The sequence below is a fragment of the Tenebrio molitor genome, chromosome 8 (assembly GCF_963966145.1).
Source record: "Tenebrio molitor chromosome 8, icTenMoli1.1, whole genome shotgun sequence".
Taxonomy (NCBI): Eukaryota; Metazoa; Arthropoda; class Insecta; order Coleoptera; family Tenebrionidae; genus Tenebrio; species Tenebrio molitor.
In genome coordinates, this window is record NC_091053.1 from 10,026,813 (window position 1) to 10,043,759 (window position 16,947).

The 16,947-nt window shown below is 36.6% G+C and overlaps 2 long non-coding RNA genes across 3 annotated transcripts in view; both read left to right on the forward strand.

Moving 5' to 3' along the window:
* The window catches only part of LOC138136328 (uncharacterized), a 284,939-nt gene that overhangs the window by 74,613 nt on the left and 193,379 nt on the right, over positions 1-16,947 (forward strand). The window lies entirely within an intron of this gene.
* LOC138136917 (uncharacterized) lies at positions 14,099-15,677 on the forward strand. Its single transcript, XR_011161501.1, has 3 exons — positions 14,099-14,669; positions 14,722-14,854; positions 14,908-15,677. It is a non-coding gene; the product is annotated as an uncharacterized lncRNA (long non-coding RNA).

Sequence of the window (16,947 nt, forward strand, 5' to 3'; positions counted from 1 at the left end):
GTGTGCTTGCACCTACGCCTTTATTGTGGAGTTGATGTAACAGTGGTTGTTAATGAAGTGAACAAATTCGGACAAATTTTCGCTATTCATAGGCGTTGAAAATACAAGGGTATGGGGTAATGTCCTTCCTTTTGATTTCACCTCCAAAAGTCATTTACGCAGAATTATGTTGTGTCAAGGATACTCCACATTTTTTTTTCCAAACTTATTTCAGAATCACCCTGTATAGTAATAAGCCATCGGAAAATATCTCTATATTTAAGGAAGAAGATTCCAACGAATTTTACTAAGTATTGGAATTGTTTATTTTTTGTAACACTTTTGGGAATAAAATTTATTTAAAAAAATATTTTTATAGTGTGCTATTTATTTTAATCAGTTTCGAAACTAAAAGAACCCAATTCATTTAATAAAATTTTCAGTTGTTCCAAAATACCTACATTGGGACAATGAATATTGAAAGTGCCAAAATCAAATGGATCAGCTTTTATTAACATATTTCACAATTCATCATATTAATTGCGCGATTGCTGAGTTTTCGTTCATCATTGTTCAATTATTATTATTAAAATTGTACGTTCCAAGCTTGAGTTCTCATGTGTAACATGGTCACCGGGATACTCATCGAGTAAACTTGGAAAAAATACAGCGACGCTTTTTAAAATTCCTACATCTAAAAGTATACAATTTTTATTCTGAGCATGGTTTTCCTCAAGACAATCTTTTGAGACTGTTCTCTTTATAGCACATGTTAGCCAACAACGTCTCCATCGCGCTGGTACAGGAGCCATACGTCTGTCGTCATGGCTCCTTATTCAAAGTTCCCCATTTAAACGGCCCGCAGCTGGCGGCAGTCACCTCGGCCAAGTTTCTGTCGACCATTATATTTAACAAACACTGCGTAGCGCCACTGTTTGAGCCTCAGCTTTCTAACGAGCACATTGCTATGGTCACGCTACAACTGGGAAAAACCGAAGTGTTTTTCTCAAGCGTATACCTGCCACCTTCGACGGACATCCGGTCCGAAATCCCGACAAACCAACGGATAATAAAGGCGACTGCAGGTAGCAGACTGGTCATTGGCGGCGACTTCAACACCCGGTCGACCTTGTGGTGCGACATACGAAACGATGCAAGATCTTCGATACTTCAGGAGTTCGTAACACAAAATGACCTAGACATCCTAAACCAACCCGGCGACCTGCCGACTTTCCGAAACATTAGAGGATAAAGTTACATCGACTTGACACTAACCACCCCACTGGAGAGCCCAAGCATCTCGAACTGGAAAATCTCGGACACCCTCACAGCATCCGACCACAACCCCATCATGTTCACTTATACGGTCGACCCAGCTGACAATACAGCCCCCACAGTCGCACCCAAGTTTGCTATTGATTATAGCCAAATTACCCCAGAGTATGTCGAAGAGACCCTGCACGACTGGAATAACGAATTTGACAGGAAATTTCCTGCCATTTGCAATCCAGGCATGATCGATCGAGCGGTTAATTTGCTTTATAGCAGTATCCGAAATTGTGTAGCTGCAAAAGCTGTCCAAGGGAAGCGCTTCACCAACCGACCAGACTGGTGGACGGATGAAGTGGAGCGGCATCGCAAGGTATACCTGAAGAAGAAGTCCTTATTTTACAAAAATCGACACCCCGAATATGCTAATTACATTCATGCCGAAATGAGAGCAGCTCGCGACCGAATCAACCGAAAACTCGCCGTTGCCCGCCAGAAAAGCTGGGACCGTTTCATCCAACAAGACCTGGCAGAAAACCCTTGGTGTAACGTACAAACTGGCAGCGGAGAAATTCCACAAGTCAGGTGTTCTCAGCTGTCTCACGCGAGACGATAACACGGCGACCCTGACCCCGAATGATACGCTTGACTTCCTGCTCCAGAGATTACTCCCAGACGACGACCCGTCTACGAACACCAGGACTCAGCAAGATGTACTCCGTAACTTTGTAGCCATCGCCCCGCTCACGCATGAAGCCGAACCTTTTGCGGCCGAGGACCTTGACCGTCTTGTGCACGAGCTTCGACCAAACAAAGCCCCTGGTCACGACCAACTCGCAGGTGGGTTCGTCAAATTGATGCACCCTTGGACTGGCCGCTCACTTCTAAAAATATACAATGCGTGCTGGAAACTCGGCTACTTCCCGAAGACCTGGAAAACTGGCAACCCAGTTATACTGCTAAAAGACCCCGCAGATTACCTGCAGGCAGCGTAAAAAACTACAGACCGATCACGCTTCTCTCCACGTACGGTAGAATCTTGGAAAAACTGATAAAGATCAAACTAATCGACGCACTCTCCCCATCAATTTGGTTTTTCGTCCGGTCGATCAACCACTGATGCACTCCTGGCATACAAATCGGCTGTCGCCGGAGCGCAATAGAAATAAGTTCTGTCCACATATGTGGATATCAGCGGCGCTTTTGACAACGTCTGGTGGCCGGGCTTATTTGAGAGCCTCCGTGACAAACAGGTCCCGTATGAGACACTGGCATTTCTAAAGAGCTAACTGACTGACCGCTCAGTGACCCTTACGCAATGTAACGCGACCGTACGGAAGTACATCACGAAGGGTTGTCCGCAGGGCTCGGTTCTAGGACCGACTCTGTGGAATTTCCTGCTCGACCCGCTTCTTAACTCCGCGTGGCCCGAGGGCGTAAACGTAGTGGCGTATGCCGACAACCTCGCCATCATTGCCGCACATGACTCCCGCCAAACTCTAAAAACCACAGCCCAAACAGCTCTGGATCTTGTGGTAAACTGGGCCACCCGAAACAAGCTAACCTTATCAAGAGAAAAAACCGGGTCCACCATCGCGACATCCAACTGCTGCTTTACAATGCCCCAAGCAAGATAGCGAAAACTCAAAGATATCTTGGGGTCATAACCGACCCCAAACTTAATTTTGAGATAAATGCAGCCCATGCCACTCAAAAAGCCCCAAAAGTGTTACAAAAAATAAACAATTCCAATACTTAGTAAAATTCGTTGGAATCTTCTTCCTTAAATATAGAGATATTTTCCGATGGCTTATTACTATACAGGGTGATTCTGAAATAAGTTTGGAAAAAAAAATGTGGAGTATCCTTGACACAACATAATTCTGCGTAAATGACTTTTGGAGGTGAAATCAAAAGGAAGGACATTACCCCATACCCTTGTATTTTCAACGCCTATGAATAGCGAAAATTTGTCCGAATTTGTTCACTTCATTAACAACCATTGTTACATCAACTCCACAATAAAGGCGTAGGTGCAAGCACACTGCTTTGTAAATGTTTCTATAGAAATGATCGAGAGGAGTAAGGTTACGTTTGTGACTGATGGGCACTTTTGATTATTATTGTTGCTAAACTACCAAGATACTCAGGTAATCACCCTTAACTTAGCAGCGTACTAGCAATTTTGACCAAATTTTCAATCATTTGTATCTCGAAAACGAAAAAACTTTTATTAGAAAAATTTTTTGTCAATGATTTCTTCTCATCATCACTAATTACCGGTGTTTTTTCCAAACTTATTTCAGAATCACCCTGTATAGGATTCTAAACTTTTCAGGTGGTAAGTCGTAGTGACTTTATACTAACCGTGGTATGCTTCCTACGAACTGTATTTAAGGGGAATTGGCATGGCCATAACATAGTTTATTCGGAATCGTATTGTAATATGCACATTCCTAACCTTATCGAGGGCGGAAAGTTAACCATTCCTTTTTACCTTTACTTCCCTCTCTTGGTCAGTAATAGGCCACTTTCCGCCCTGTTATGACTGTTTTTCCAGTGGCCTACACGAATTGTCGAAAAACGGTAGAAATGAAATTGCATCAAATTAATTGTTTATTTGTTAAAAATGTAATGATTCCGAATAAAATAGTATACAAACCTCGGTGGGAAGGTGTTTCCTTCCTGTCTCGAACATTAGTTCACCTCGGCTACGCCTTGGTAAACTATCTTAGCTCTCGACAGGAATGAAACACTTTCCACCTCGGTATGTAATCTACTATTAATGTAGTTGGTCATGATTAGGTTATTTTTGAACGCAGTAGTCCACAGCATTTTTTTAGCTGTTGGGAAACATACTTCCCTGTGTAATAATTAATAAGAGTATCGTCTTAATTGTGGTTAAATAGTCAAAATAATGTATTGAATAAGTGATTTACATTTTACATACTCATATTTTCAACTTTAACTAAGAATAATAATTACAAAATAAAAAAAAGAAAAGAAGAATTTTTGAAATTTTGGAAAACAAACAATTTAGAAAACCAAAGAAACTTTTAAACAAGGTTCAATTTGTATCTATGAGAAGAACCTAGAAGAAACTCATATAACATTAAACAAATAAAATAAACTTTTCAACCGAGCCCAACATTAATACAGGGCAAGTCACATAAGGGTTATTTCCGAATTTATTTTGTACGCAACCAAAAATACTAATGACTAATGACGCTGACTACTTGATCCCATTTATAATGTGATTTAATTCAGTAATCAACGTAGGTATGTAATTTGGCTAAAAATGTCACAATGACGTTTTCCTGTTCTGATTAATGAAATCAAAAATTAAATTCATCAACTGTCATTTTGACATTTTTAGCCAAATTACATACCTACATTGATTCCTAAATTAAATCTCATTATAAACGGTATCAAGTGGTCAGCGTCATTAGTATTTTTGGTTGCGTACAAAATAAATTCAGAAATAAGCCTTATGTGACTTGCCCTGTATAAATAAACTCTTCAACCGAGTCCAACAATTAAAATCTTAAACACTCTTAAACCGAGCCCAACAATAGGCTCTTCAACCGAGCCCAACTAACTAAACTACTTTTTGCCTTTCACATAAAAGGCAGCATCACAACAATCATACCCTAAAGTACCCACCCTAGGATTATCTAAAAACCGCTGTTCATCCTTTTCAACCTTACGAAATTCAACTCTCGAATCATACTCAAAAGGCCTTTTAACACTAGTAACACCCCTAGCCTCTTCACATGGTACACCGCAGTTAAAACTTCTAGCAAAAATAACATCTCTATTAGTTCTGTCAAAAGCCCCAACCGCGCGATTATAAGCCTGACTTAATTTCCTAGCATCAGCACTGGAGAATGACATCCTGTTGATTAACAATCACCTTCTCCCGAACACCAAGAAACTGAGAATAAGTATTAGTAGTTTCAAAAGTTAACTGCGCAGCCTCACTCAACACACCAAATTCACCAGACCTTGCAAGTACCTATAGTTATCCACAACCAGAACAGGTGCGTTAGCAAACTTCTGCTTATCAGCAGTGAACAATATGACAGAACTATTAATCTTACCGCTAACAACAGTAGCTATGCCAAATTGGATACTTAAAGACTCCCGCACAAATAGTCCAGCGAGCTTCTTACTATCACCACTTATCACACAACAACAAATAAAAATAAAACTCAAAACTTTCAAACTTCCTTTCATACTGCACAATTATAATCAAATAGACCCACATCCATTCTAATCACCAGGTTCTCCTTCAACTTCTTCTTCCCAAACTAAATTAAATTCAGATTCAAAATGTTCAGCATCATATATACCATTCACCGTATACGATTCTACAGCATCAAGCATAAAACACAGACTTTCAACAGCATTAACAAATGATTGCTTCGCATCATTAAAAGCCCCTTCCATACGTTCACTATTAGCTCTTTCCTTTTCTACATCACGGGTATGCACATCCAACGAACTAATCAGCTGATTATACAACTTCGAGACAGTCGGAAACCCTAAGTCCACAAACATTCCACACGCAAACCTTCTGTTCCTCGAAAACGGTGAATCTACAAGCGCACCACTCAAAGTTCTCCTAGCCATATTTCTTTGAGCTTTTACAGAGAAGGACACATTTCGGATAACATGTAATGCTTTAGAAAGCTTCACAACATCCGCCCAAGCCTGAGTAGATAACATTCTCACTTTAAGTGCATAACTATTCCCATAGCTCATTTCGACGGCCTAGAAGGTACCCAAACCAAACAAAACTTCTCTTCAATCTCACGACCAGTAAGTACTTTTCGTGCGAAAAATTCAAAATCCGTAGGCCTAAACAAAATATACTTAAAATCTTGACTAAATCTTTCATACTCAACTGAAGAACATTCACTTCTCAAAAACTTATATTTATGACAGTCATTCAAATGCAACTCATAACTAATTAAAGGAAATATACGGTACTTCTTCTTCAATTTATTTAAAGACCTCCTCGAGCTATAAATATACTGATCTGGTGCCAAATATTTTTGGTACAAATATATTAACTGCTCAATTTTTGATCTCAACTCACTTAACTCCTCACCACAATCACTCAAAGACAACAAAACCTCTTGAAACTGTTCCATACCACGTTAATGTAGAGCAAATTATTTCTAAAATGAAGGATCTTGAGTTGGGATGGACTCCGGGCTCTGATGGGATTCCTTCAGGTTTTATAAATCTATGCGCGGACTCTCTAGTTTTCCCACTAACAACAAATCCTTAAGTACAGGTGCATTTCCTTTGCATTGGAAAACGGCGGATATTATACCAATTCATAAAAGTGGATCCAAGACTGTGGTGGAAAATTACAGAGGTATTAGTATAATGTTTTTCCTAAAATATTAGACTCTATTGTTAGCGACGTCAGAACTAATACTGTTAAAAATATTATTATTGATGAACAACATGGACTTTTGAAGGGTAAATCAACTACCACAAATTTATTTTTCTTACAGAATATGTGATCAATTGTTTTGAAAAAAATATGGAAGTAGATTGTATTTACACTGCTTTAAAAAAGGCGTTTGATCGAGTTGATATATCTAAATTGTGTCTCAAACTTTCCATTGTGGGAATTGGTGATCCACTGTTGTCTTGGATCAACTCTTATCTAACAAATCGTAAACAGAAAGTGCGCATTACTTCACATAGATCTAGGGAAATTAAGGTGACTTCTGGAGTTCCTCAGGGATCTCATTTGGGCCCTGTGTTGTTTTCGATATTCATTAATGATATAAAGAATGTTATTAGGGATAGCTTGTTTCTGCTGTACGCTGATGATTTAAAACTTTTACAACATTAGATCTGAACAAGATTGTGAAAAATTATTACCCTTCCATCTTATCATATTCATAATAGTGCTTTAGAAAGTTTGTTCCAAATTAGTGACCTAGAAATAATACTCGATAGTAAACTGACATTTTGCTCGCATATTAAAAAAAATTGTCAAGTACTCAAACAAAATGTTAGGCTTCATGGTTCGTCAGTGTAGTGAGTTTGACAACCTGAGAGCTCTTGTGTTGCTATATAATGCACTTGTACGGTCTAATTTGGAACATAACACTATAATATGGTGTCCGCTGTATCAAAATGGTATTCACAGAAGTGAAAAAATTCAGAGAAAATTTGTAAAATTTGCCTGCTATAAATGTCACATTCATTTTGTTAGAAATAACTGTGAGAATATATTGGCTTATTTTGGTTTAAGTACTTTAAGATCCAGACGCATTCAATTGGATTTATGCTTCTTTTTTAAAGTAATTAATTATATGATTACACGTTGGTCAATCTTAGGCTTATTTTTACTTCATGTGCCGCAATGTAATTTCAGAAGTGTACATCTGTTAGTTTTTCCTTATCATAGAACCAACTATGGGTTAAGGTCGCCTTTATCCAGAATCTGCAGGAATGTTAATTTACATTCTCATAATGTTGAATTTTATAATATTTTATTTTTCACTTTAGTATAATTGCATGATAACTCCTAGGATACGAAATACGTAAACATGTCCATAACAACCGGGGAATAATAACAGGGCGTAATAATAATAAGCGGGCGTAATGAATTCATAACGCCCTCATCAATTCATAATTGCAAAGATGCCTTTTTTTTTAAGAACACGTATAGTGAAAAATAAAATCTTGTATGCACCACGGCGTCACCGAATGATTACGCCTATCGAACAATATCCATCTCTCGGGCTAAAGCCCTCGAGCTGGATTCATCGTTCTCCGGGCGTAATCATCGTTGTAACGAGTACCTATTGTTTTTGTTATGTTATTGTATTTGTTTTTTTTTTCTTTATTTGTTCTCCACTGTTACATGGTATTGTTTGCCGTTTATTAACGGTTTATTAACCTATTATTATTATTATTATAATTAATAAAAGGTCACTGTAAACCAGAAATTATTATTTTATAATAAATGTTCTATGTGCCTTACGTTGGCATTTATACGCATTTCAAAAATACTTTTATTAGAAACATTTTTTATGTATGAGTTCTAGTCATCGTCACCGATTACTGGATTTCTTTGAGCAGGTTATATCGGGACCACTTCTATGCCCTTTTTAAGGATTTCCACTTGTTTTAAATTTTCTGTAAATCAGATGCAACATTGTTCTCTTTATTGAACTGTCTGACGACTTTATGCCAGACAAGTTTTATCATGGGCAAGTCAAATTCTATCTTGCAAGTTGCCATCACTGCGATGAGACTTCGTATCAAATGATCAGCCCAAATTGTGCTCCCGAGTACCGCTTCTTTTGCCTCGTCTCCCTTTCCTTCTTCAGGTTCTTGTTAGATTGCTTGTTCTTGTTGTAGCATACAAATATTTTTAAATAATATCTAAATACGTAATCTAAAGTTAATTGCTTACCATGTTCTGAATCAAAAACATGAAATTTATTGTAATGTGTTGCGGTCGCAATTTCAGAGTGAAAACGAACGCAGCAAGCCGAACATTCAAAAATAACACTTTTTGCTAATCTGTTCTTTTATTTGTGTGCATGGGACAGAATATCCCAACGCAGCTTTGATAATAATCAAGGGTTGGAAGAAATTACCACCGGCCCTCTGGAGCGGTCGAACTGTCAAGTCCATTTTCAGGGCCGGTGTCCAGATTTGTTGATCGATGGCTTTGTTAACGCCGGGGTAGCAGATGCATCGCGTCGAAGAAGATTTTTTCGTAATCCAGTCCGGTTTACCCGGACCGTCAGGCAGTCTTTTATGAGCACGAAAGAAAACAACCTTCTCGTCTAAGATCTGGTTGACAAGTGCCGTTTCTGGCTGGCGTCAACTATTTAGAAAGTTGCGAGCAAACGCGACAAAAGAGCGAGCGGGGGTGGTTCTTCAAAGGACCACGGGTAACAAAGAGAACCTCCTTGATAGCAATAAAGTAATTCTTTATTGAAAATTATAATGTAAATAAATTTTTAAACTTTATATTCAACATTTTACACATAAATTGCAGGTACCAATGTTGGAAAGTTGTGGTTACTGTGGTATGCCTTATCATTTCATTTACGCGAAAACCGGTAAGAGAGGGGAGTAATTAATGACGTCATTGTTTACTGTCATCTCGAAACCGTAACATACCCAGCTTCGACGCAGAAAGCGAATTCTTGCGAGCTTACCACAGGTAACGACTTGAATACAACGTTTTTTTTTTCGACGAGCCCCTTAAAGGCTCCAAATCGCTTAAAATCTTTTAAATTGGCTTGATATTTCGTTTTGACAAGTTTTGACATTTATCAAAATCCGTTCACACAGGAGAAAATTGTCAAATTCTGACAGTGTCGAACAAAAAAAGTTTATATTTCTACATTTCCAAATTAAAGTATGTTAGTTCTGTAGTCAAAAAAAAAAAAATTGGGAGTTTCAGTCTTCACTGGGTCGTTTTCTCTTTTGTCCGCCGAGTCCTTCTAAAAGAGTCAACATGCGATCTCTTTGATGGTTTTGTTCTTGCAGCAAATTTGTGATGATACCGAACTGCTCTCCTTGCGCTCATTACTTTCAGTCTTCAATATCTCAATCAACTGCGCATTACTACCAGTCACTCTTACACCAAGATCATTACCGATGCGGCAGTTGTATATTTTGCAGGAATTTTGTAGTTTTCGTTTTTGTATGTACCTACTTATTTCCGTTTTTATTTTGTCGGCTCCAATAAGTGGGCTTCGGCCTGTTGGAGTCGCAACTTGTTCCAAGGCATAACATCTGCCGAGCCTGTTAAAAGGTACTACGCCGGCCAAAAAATTTTGGCCGTCATTGTCTGTCAATTGAAAAAAAAAATTGTAATCCGTACTTTATTGTCATCATGATTACCGTCTTGATTACGAACGTTATTTTTTGGGTGGTAAATTTCAAAACTCAAAATTATTATGTCATTTCTACGACACAGAACGTTTACCTCAGGTTATCTATGTACGATTGCTCTAATTTTGTTTATTCATGTCGCATTTTTGGAATATCTGAGCTTCAAACAGTTTAAATTGATTGTCAAAATGACAAGAATCGAAAGTGGGGTTACGATTCCTAAAGGTTTATTTACACTTTACTTGAATGTCAAGAAAGTGACCGCCAAAATTTTTTGGCCGCCATAGTAAATGGTATCCGGCGCCTCACGCTGCGATAGTGCACCCTATGGCGGGAACAAGTCTATTATTATTACGTATCCCACCTCCACCCGGCGGCACGGCAATTTTGCCGGAGTACATACACTATTACGGATATTACTATAAAGTAATAGTGCAGTGCTTATCAACATAATTACCGGCGTCTCGCCTCCACATTTTGACTTTGTTGTCTTTTATTCTGTTCTGTGTCAATGTTAAGGAACTTCCTCACGATGTGACATGAGTATAATAAAATACCTTTTTGAATTTCAACTACCAATGTGTTATCTAAATCCAGAATTTTTAAATTTTTAAAAAGAGATTGCGGTACTATTCCCGTTGCTGAAATTACAAGTGGTAACTCCACAATAAAGGCGTAGGTGCAAGCACACTGCTTTGTAAATGTTTCTATAGAAATGATCGAGAGGAGTAAGGTTACGTTTGTGACTGATGGGCACTTTTGATTATTATTGTTGCTAAACTACCAAGATACTCAGGTAATCACCCTTAACTTAGCAGCGTACTAGCAATTTTGACCAAATTTTCAATCATTTGTATCTCGAAAACGAAAAAACTTTTATTAGAAAAATTTTTTGTCAATGATTTCTTCTCATCATCACTAATTACCGGTGTTTTTTCCAAACTTATTTCAGAATCACCCTGTATAGGATTCTAAACTTTTCAGGTGGTAAGTCGTAGTGACTTTATACTAACCGTGGTATGCTTCCTACGAACTGTATTTAAGGGGAATTGGCATGGCCATAACATAGTTTATTCGGAATCGTATTGTAATATGCACATTCCTAACCTTATCGAGGGCGGAAAGTTAACCATTCCTTTTTACCTTTACTTCCCTCTCTTGGTCAGTAATAGGCCACTTTCCGCCCTGTTATGACTGTTTTTCCAGTGGCCTACACGAATTGTCGAAAAACGGTAGAAATGAAATTGCATCAAATTAATTGTTTATTTGTTAAAAATGTAATGATTCCGAATAAAATAGTATACAAACCTCGGTGGGAAGGTGTTTCCTTCCTGTCTCGAACATTAGTTCACCTCGGCTACGCCTTGGTAAACTATCTTAGCTCTCGACAGGAATGAAACACTTACTTACTTGAATGTCAAGAAAGTGACCGCCAAAATTTTTTGGCCGCCATAGTAAATGGTATCCGGCGCCTCACGCTGCGATAGTGCACCCTATGGCGGGAACAAGTCTATTATTATTACGTATCCCACCTCCACCCGGCGGCACGGCAATTTTGCCGGAGTACATACACTATTACGGATATTACTATAAAGTAATAGTGCAGTGCTTATCAACATAATTACCGGCGTCTCGCCTCCACATTTTGACTTTGTTGTCTTTTATTCTGTTCTGTGTCAATGTTAAGGAACTTCCTCACGATGTGACATGAGTATAATAAAATACCTTTTTGAATTTCAACTACCAATGTGTTATCTAAATCCAGAATTTTTAAATTTTTAAAAAGAGATTGCGGTACTATTCCCGTTGCTGAAATTACAAGTGGTAAAATCGAAATTTTTTCTAAACACCAAAGATTTCTCATAGCAACGGAGAGCTCTAAATATTTATTAATTTTTGTGTTATATGTCTGTGTTATATTATGTGAATTTGGAACAGCTATATCTAAAAGATATGCTTGCTTTTGTTGTTTATTTAAAATTATAATGTCTGGTCTGTTATGCTTAATATGAATGTCAGTTAAAACTGTTCTATCAAAATACACTGACCGGCACAAAAAACGACTCACTTTGAATTTTGTTAATATAATTAAGTAATTTATTGTCTTAGAATTGAGTGTTGAATATGATTTGATTGATTAATACCTAAATATTTATAAAATTCTCCTTTATTTAAATTTTTAATGATTTCTCCTTCTTGAGTTATATATTCTAAATGTTCGTAATGACCGCGACATATTGATTGCATTTTACACTTATCAATACCAAAACTCATCCCAATATAATTTGAGAAATTTTCAGTTATTGTTAGTAAAGATAAAATGTGATTCTTTTTTGATGTATAAAGTTTTATGTCATCCATATAAAGAAGGTGATTTAATTTGGATAGTGTGGTATTATTAAATCTAATATTGAAACCATATCCAGTGCTATTTAATAGATTTGTCAAAGGATTAATGGCTAGACAAAACCATAAAGGACTTAAAGAATCTCCTTGATAAATTCCCCGTTTAATTTGAATAGGCTCGGATTTTAATTTAGTATTGTTTATTGATAAATTTAAAGTAGTTCTCCAAAATGTCATAACATGAGATAAAAAGTTAATCAAATCCAAATTAAATTTATAAATTTATTATTATTATTATTATTATTATTAAGAGCCACTTCTCTTGCGCTTTCCTGCCATATTGCTTAAAATATCGAGCATTTTTCCCGTTGTCTATTCTGTTCTTTTAAAATGGACGTCAACTTCTCAAACTGTTGCCGTCTGTGTTCATTTTCACCTTTCATCATCTCAATTAATTGCGTATTAACTCCTACTGGTTTGCAAGATTTGGCAGTATTGGAATAGTACAGAGCGCCCAGGAATGTGGTAGCAACTTTTACACAAAGTGTCACAAGATGGTACTTTCGAAAAGCCAAATTTGTTCAATCTTGCAACATTCAATTTTTGAATTTTTTCAAAAGAATATGTTAAGGAGATTTTCCGAACAATTTTTACCCCCGACTTGTGCACTAAAATTTGTCGAGATGCTGCTCGAAGGGTTCAGTTATGCATTGAGCATAATGGTGGTCAATTTGAACATTTTCAATAAAATTTAAATTTGAATGTTTTACGTTTGACAATTCTTGACATTTATTTATCTCAATTTAGATAGCGGCGTTGCCATACATAAAAAATGTCTCTGTAAAAAAGTGTCATCTTGCGGGACCAATCGAAAAACTTGCTACCACATTTTTGGGCGCTCTGTATATTATACACCAAGGTGAAGAAATTCATGATTATAGCCAGAGCACCAAGATTAGAGCCTGAGGCGTGCCGAGGGTTCTAAGGCGCGAAGGCTATAAGGGACTTCTTCACCGTGGTTTATGTACAATTTTTTCCACTACTAGATACGTTAAAACCCTTTCGGATAATAATTATTAATTAAATTATTTTGTCCGATGCGACGTTCCGAGTTCTCATTTTTCAACGGTTGCTATGAAAATCGTCTACGTTAACCAATGAAATCAACGAAAATCTTTCGTTGCTAGGTGACGGCTGTTCATTATTCACCTAGGTTAATAATGAAATTTTTTATTAACCGTGGGAGAGAAATTCTACTTCTGGGATCGGTTGGAGAGTCAATAATGAAGGTTTCTGAGACCAGTAGTGGAAAAAATCTGTTTTTAGTGTTTTTTTTTTCTTGTGAAGTACTTGGCCCTCTCGCAGTGCTGGAATCTTCTAATGAAATGCTATCTTGCAAATGTTGTGGGATTGCTTTGTGTTTGCTGCCCAAAATGTCATGAAGTTCCTGGAAATACGGAGGAGGCTTTTTTCTTTCATCTCCAGTCCTTTTCATGTGTTTTAAATATGGATTAGTTATTTATTATACAAGACGATAAAATTTTATTTTATCTTCGAGAGCGGTTTAAGCCTCGAGGCGTAAGCCGAGAGGCTAATACGCTCGAGAAGATAATGGTGAATTTTATCGTCCTGTACAATACAAAATTTTATTCCATCCTCCATTACTTCGATTGAATTACTGAATTATTTTGATTATGACAATTATAAACGTCAAAAAAATTCAACAATCAAAAAAACGTCAAAAACAGAAAAACAACAATGGATGTTAAACATTAGAAACTCAAAGCGGGGGCTGTTGGCATGGGAGTCGGTTACCGAGATAATTTGTTTATCAACAAAGTTAAAAGCAGTTTCGTGAAAGCGTCGTGAAAGTGTTTCATTTTTGAGGAAATAATGGCCCAATCTTTCCTTAATGAAGATGAATTGTATGTTCCTGAAGATATTATTAAAGAAGCCAGATCTGTTATTGAAAATTTATTGCCGCGAAAATCTGTATCGTTGTATGAAAAAGAATACAATATTTTCTGTGCCTGGAGGAAAAGCAGAAACATAAAAGGTGTATCAGAAGAAGTCCTGCTATCGTACTTCGCAGAAAAGGTAAAAAAGTATAAGGCTTCAACATTGTGGAGTTGTTATTCAAAGTTGAAGAGTACCTTACTGATCAAGGAACAAGTAGACATATCAAAGTAAGAAGAATGATTATTTTGAATATTATAATTAAAACGTTTATTTTTTTAGATTTTTGAGTCTGAAGACTTTCCTTAAGCGAGAATACTCAACCTACACACCGATTAAATCAAATGTGTTAGAGAGGGAACATTTTAACAAATTTTTGGAGGATGCACCTGATAAGATTTACTTGTTGATAAAGGTAAGTGTTTTTATTATGGTAGTTTCACTCAATATTAAGTAAATTATCTAAAGGTTGCCTTGGTCATGGGAATCGGCGGAGGATGCAGAATGGATGAATTACACAAAATGAAAATTGACGATATCGAAGATCGAGATAATATTCTGATAATACAAGTTCCCGAAACAAAAACGAATAAGAAGCGTATGTTTACTATTGTGGATAATACGAAAATAGGAGTTAGCAAGTTGGCTTTATACAAAAAATATAGTGATTTAAGACCTGCAAATACACCAACCAAGAGTTTCTTTTTGGGTTATCGCAATGAAAAATGTACAAAGCAAGTGGTGGGAATTAACACATTTTACAAGATGCCCCGAATGATAGCGGAATTTTTAAAGCTGCCATTACCTGAATCTTACACTGGTCATTGCTTTAGGAGATCAAGTGCTACTCTTTTGGCGAACACTGGAGCTAACACGCTTATGATGAAGACATGGTGGCTGGAAATCGAATTCGGTTGTAGAAGGCTACATTGATGAATCAGTTGAAAATAAGAAGGAAATTTGTAACAGAATTTTGATGGGAACAAGCAGCACAAAGAATTGTCAAGGATTTTCAAACGAATTACCTGGTTGCAGTGGCGCTAACCTCATCAAAAGTGAGGATGTCGTTAACTTCATCAAAAGCAAAGATGTCGCTAACGAGAATACTGTCAAATGTGGTGGAAAAGTGTTTAAAAAGTGCACATTTAATTTTTATTAACAATGTTATTTCCGGTTATTTCAATTCAGACGTTTGTAATTTTGATTAAAAAAGAATAAAGAAACTTGTGAAAATGTAATTATTTTATTTTTCTAGACGATAAAACTTCATTTTACCATGAAGAAAACAGTAGATAAAATACCATTTTATCGTTTAGGATGGAATAAAATACATATTGTTTTGCAGATCAGTAAACTTTTGTCTACATTTTTCAGCGGCGTTTTTGGTACCAATATTAAATCCACCAGCAATCATTTCTTGAGCTATCAACAGACATAAAGCACTGTTTTGATTGTTTTTATCATCAAATTTGGAAGCATATTTTGCTCTCAATTGCAATAAAAATAACGTCCCTTCATGATCTTCATTACTTTGTTTTCCTTTACTTTTCCAAATGACTTCATTGTCATTGTTCAATCATCTGTATCTGGAAGAAAACAATCAAGTGGTTGTCAAAATTGCACATTTATATCAAATCAACCATTAGGGATATCTTCTATTCCGGTGTCTTGTGACTTGTGTCTTCTAACTTAAAAACTTCATTGTTGTTTAAATTAGTATTGATAAATTGTGCTGCTGCATCAGGATCTAAAATGGGATACATTATTAATTATTACAGATTGTTATAACAGTATATTAAATAATCACCGTTTAATAACAGTAAAGCTGTTGAATATGGCGCTGTAATTAGAATGTCTTTTCCTTGGTGTTTTAGTGATGCTTGTACTATGCCAGCGAATAAATTTCGGACATCAACTTCATGTCATTGTCATTAGTTGTAAAACACCCTTTACATATTAATAACCCTATTTTTCCCAGTTGTCACTTTGACACAATTCAGATACTGATGGGATGTTCAGATCACGGTCTCCTAGATTCATAAGAGACTCGTCTCTTATTCGGCCTGCTGCATTCGTAGTTCTAAGCATTATTTTTGTTTTATAGGGTGCGCCACAATACGGGGCTAATGTGTTGTACTGCCTTGCAGGAAATCATTGTTTTATAGACGTGTTTTCATAATTTTTCAACAGTTTTAACGCACACATATATCTGACACTTTTTCAAAATCTCAAATCAAAAACATTTTATATGAACGGTAAATTTAATTTCAACAATTTTCTTTCTAATTATTTTTTTTTGTCTGTGAGTGCAAGTTACAAAAATTTACAATGACAGGAAGTTCTAATTTTTAAATAAGTGTCTCACTCACATCTTACCATGAACAGGACAATGAATTAGTGGATTTCCCGAAAAATATGAGGCCAAGATATTCTTCAAAACAAAATTTATATTTTCCTTTGGAATGCTTGGTAGAATTTCTACTATTGAAATTATTGTAAATTGTAGTT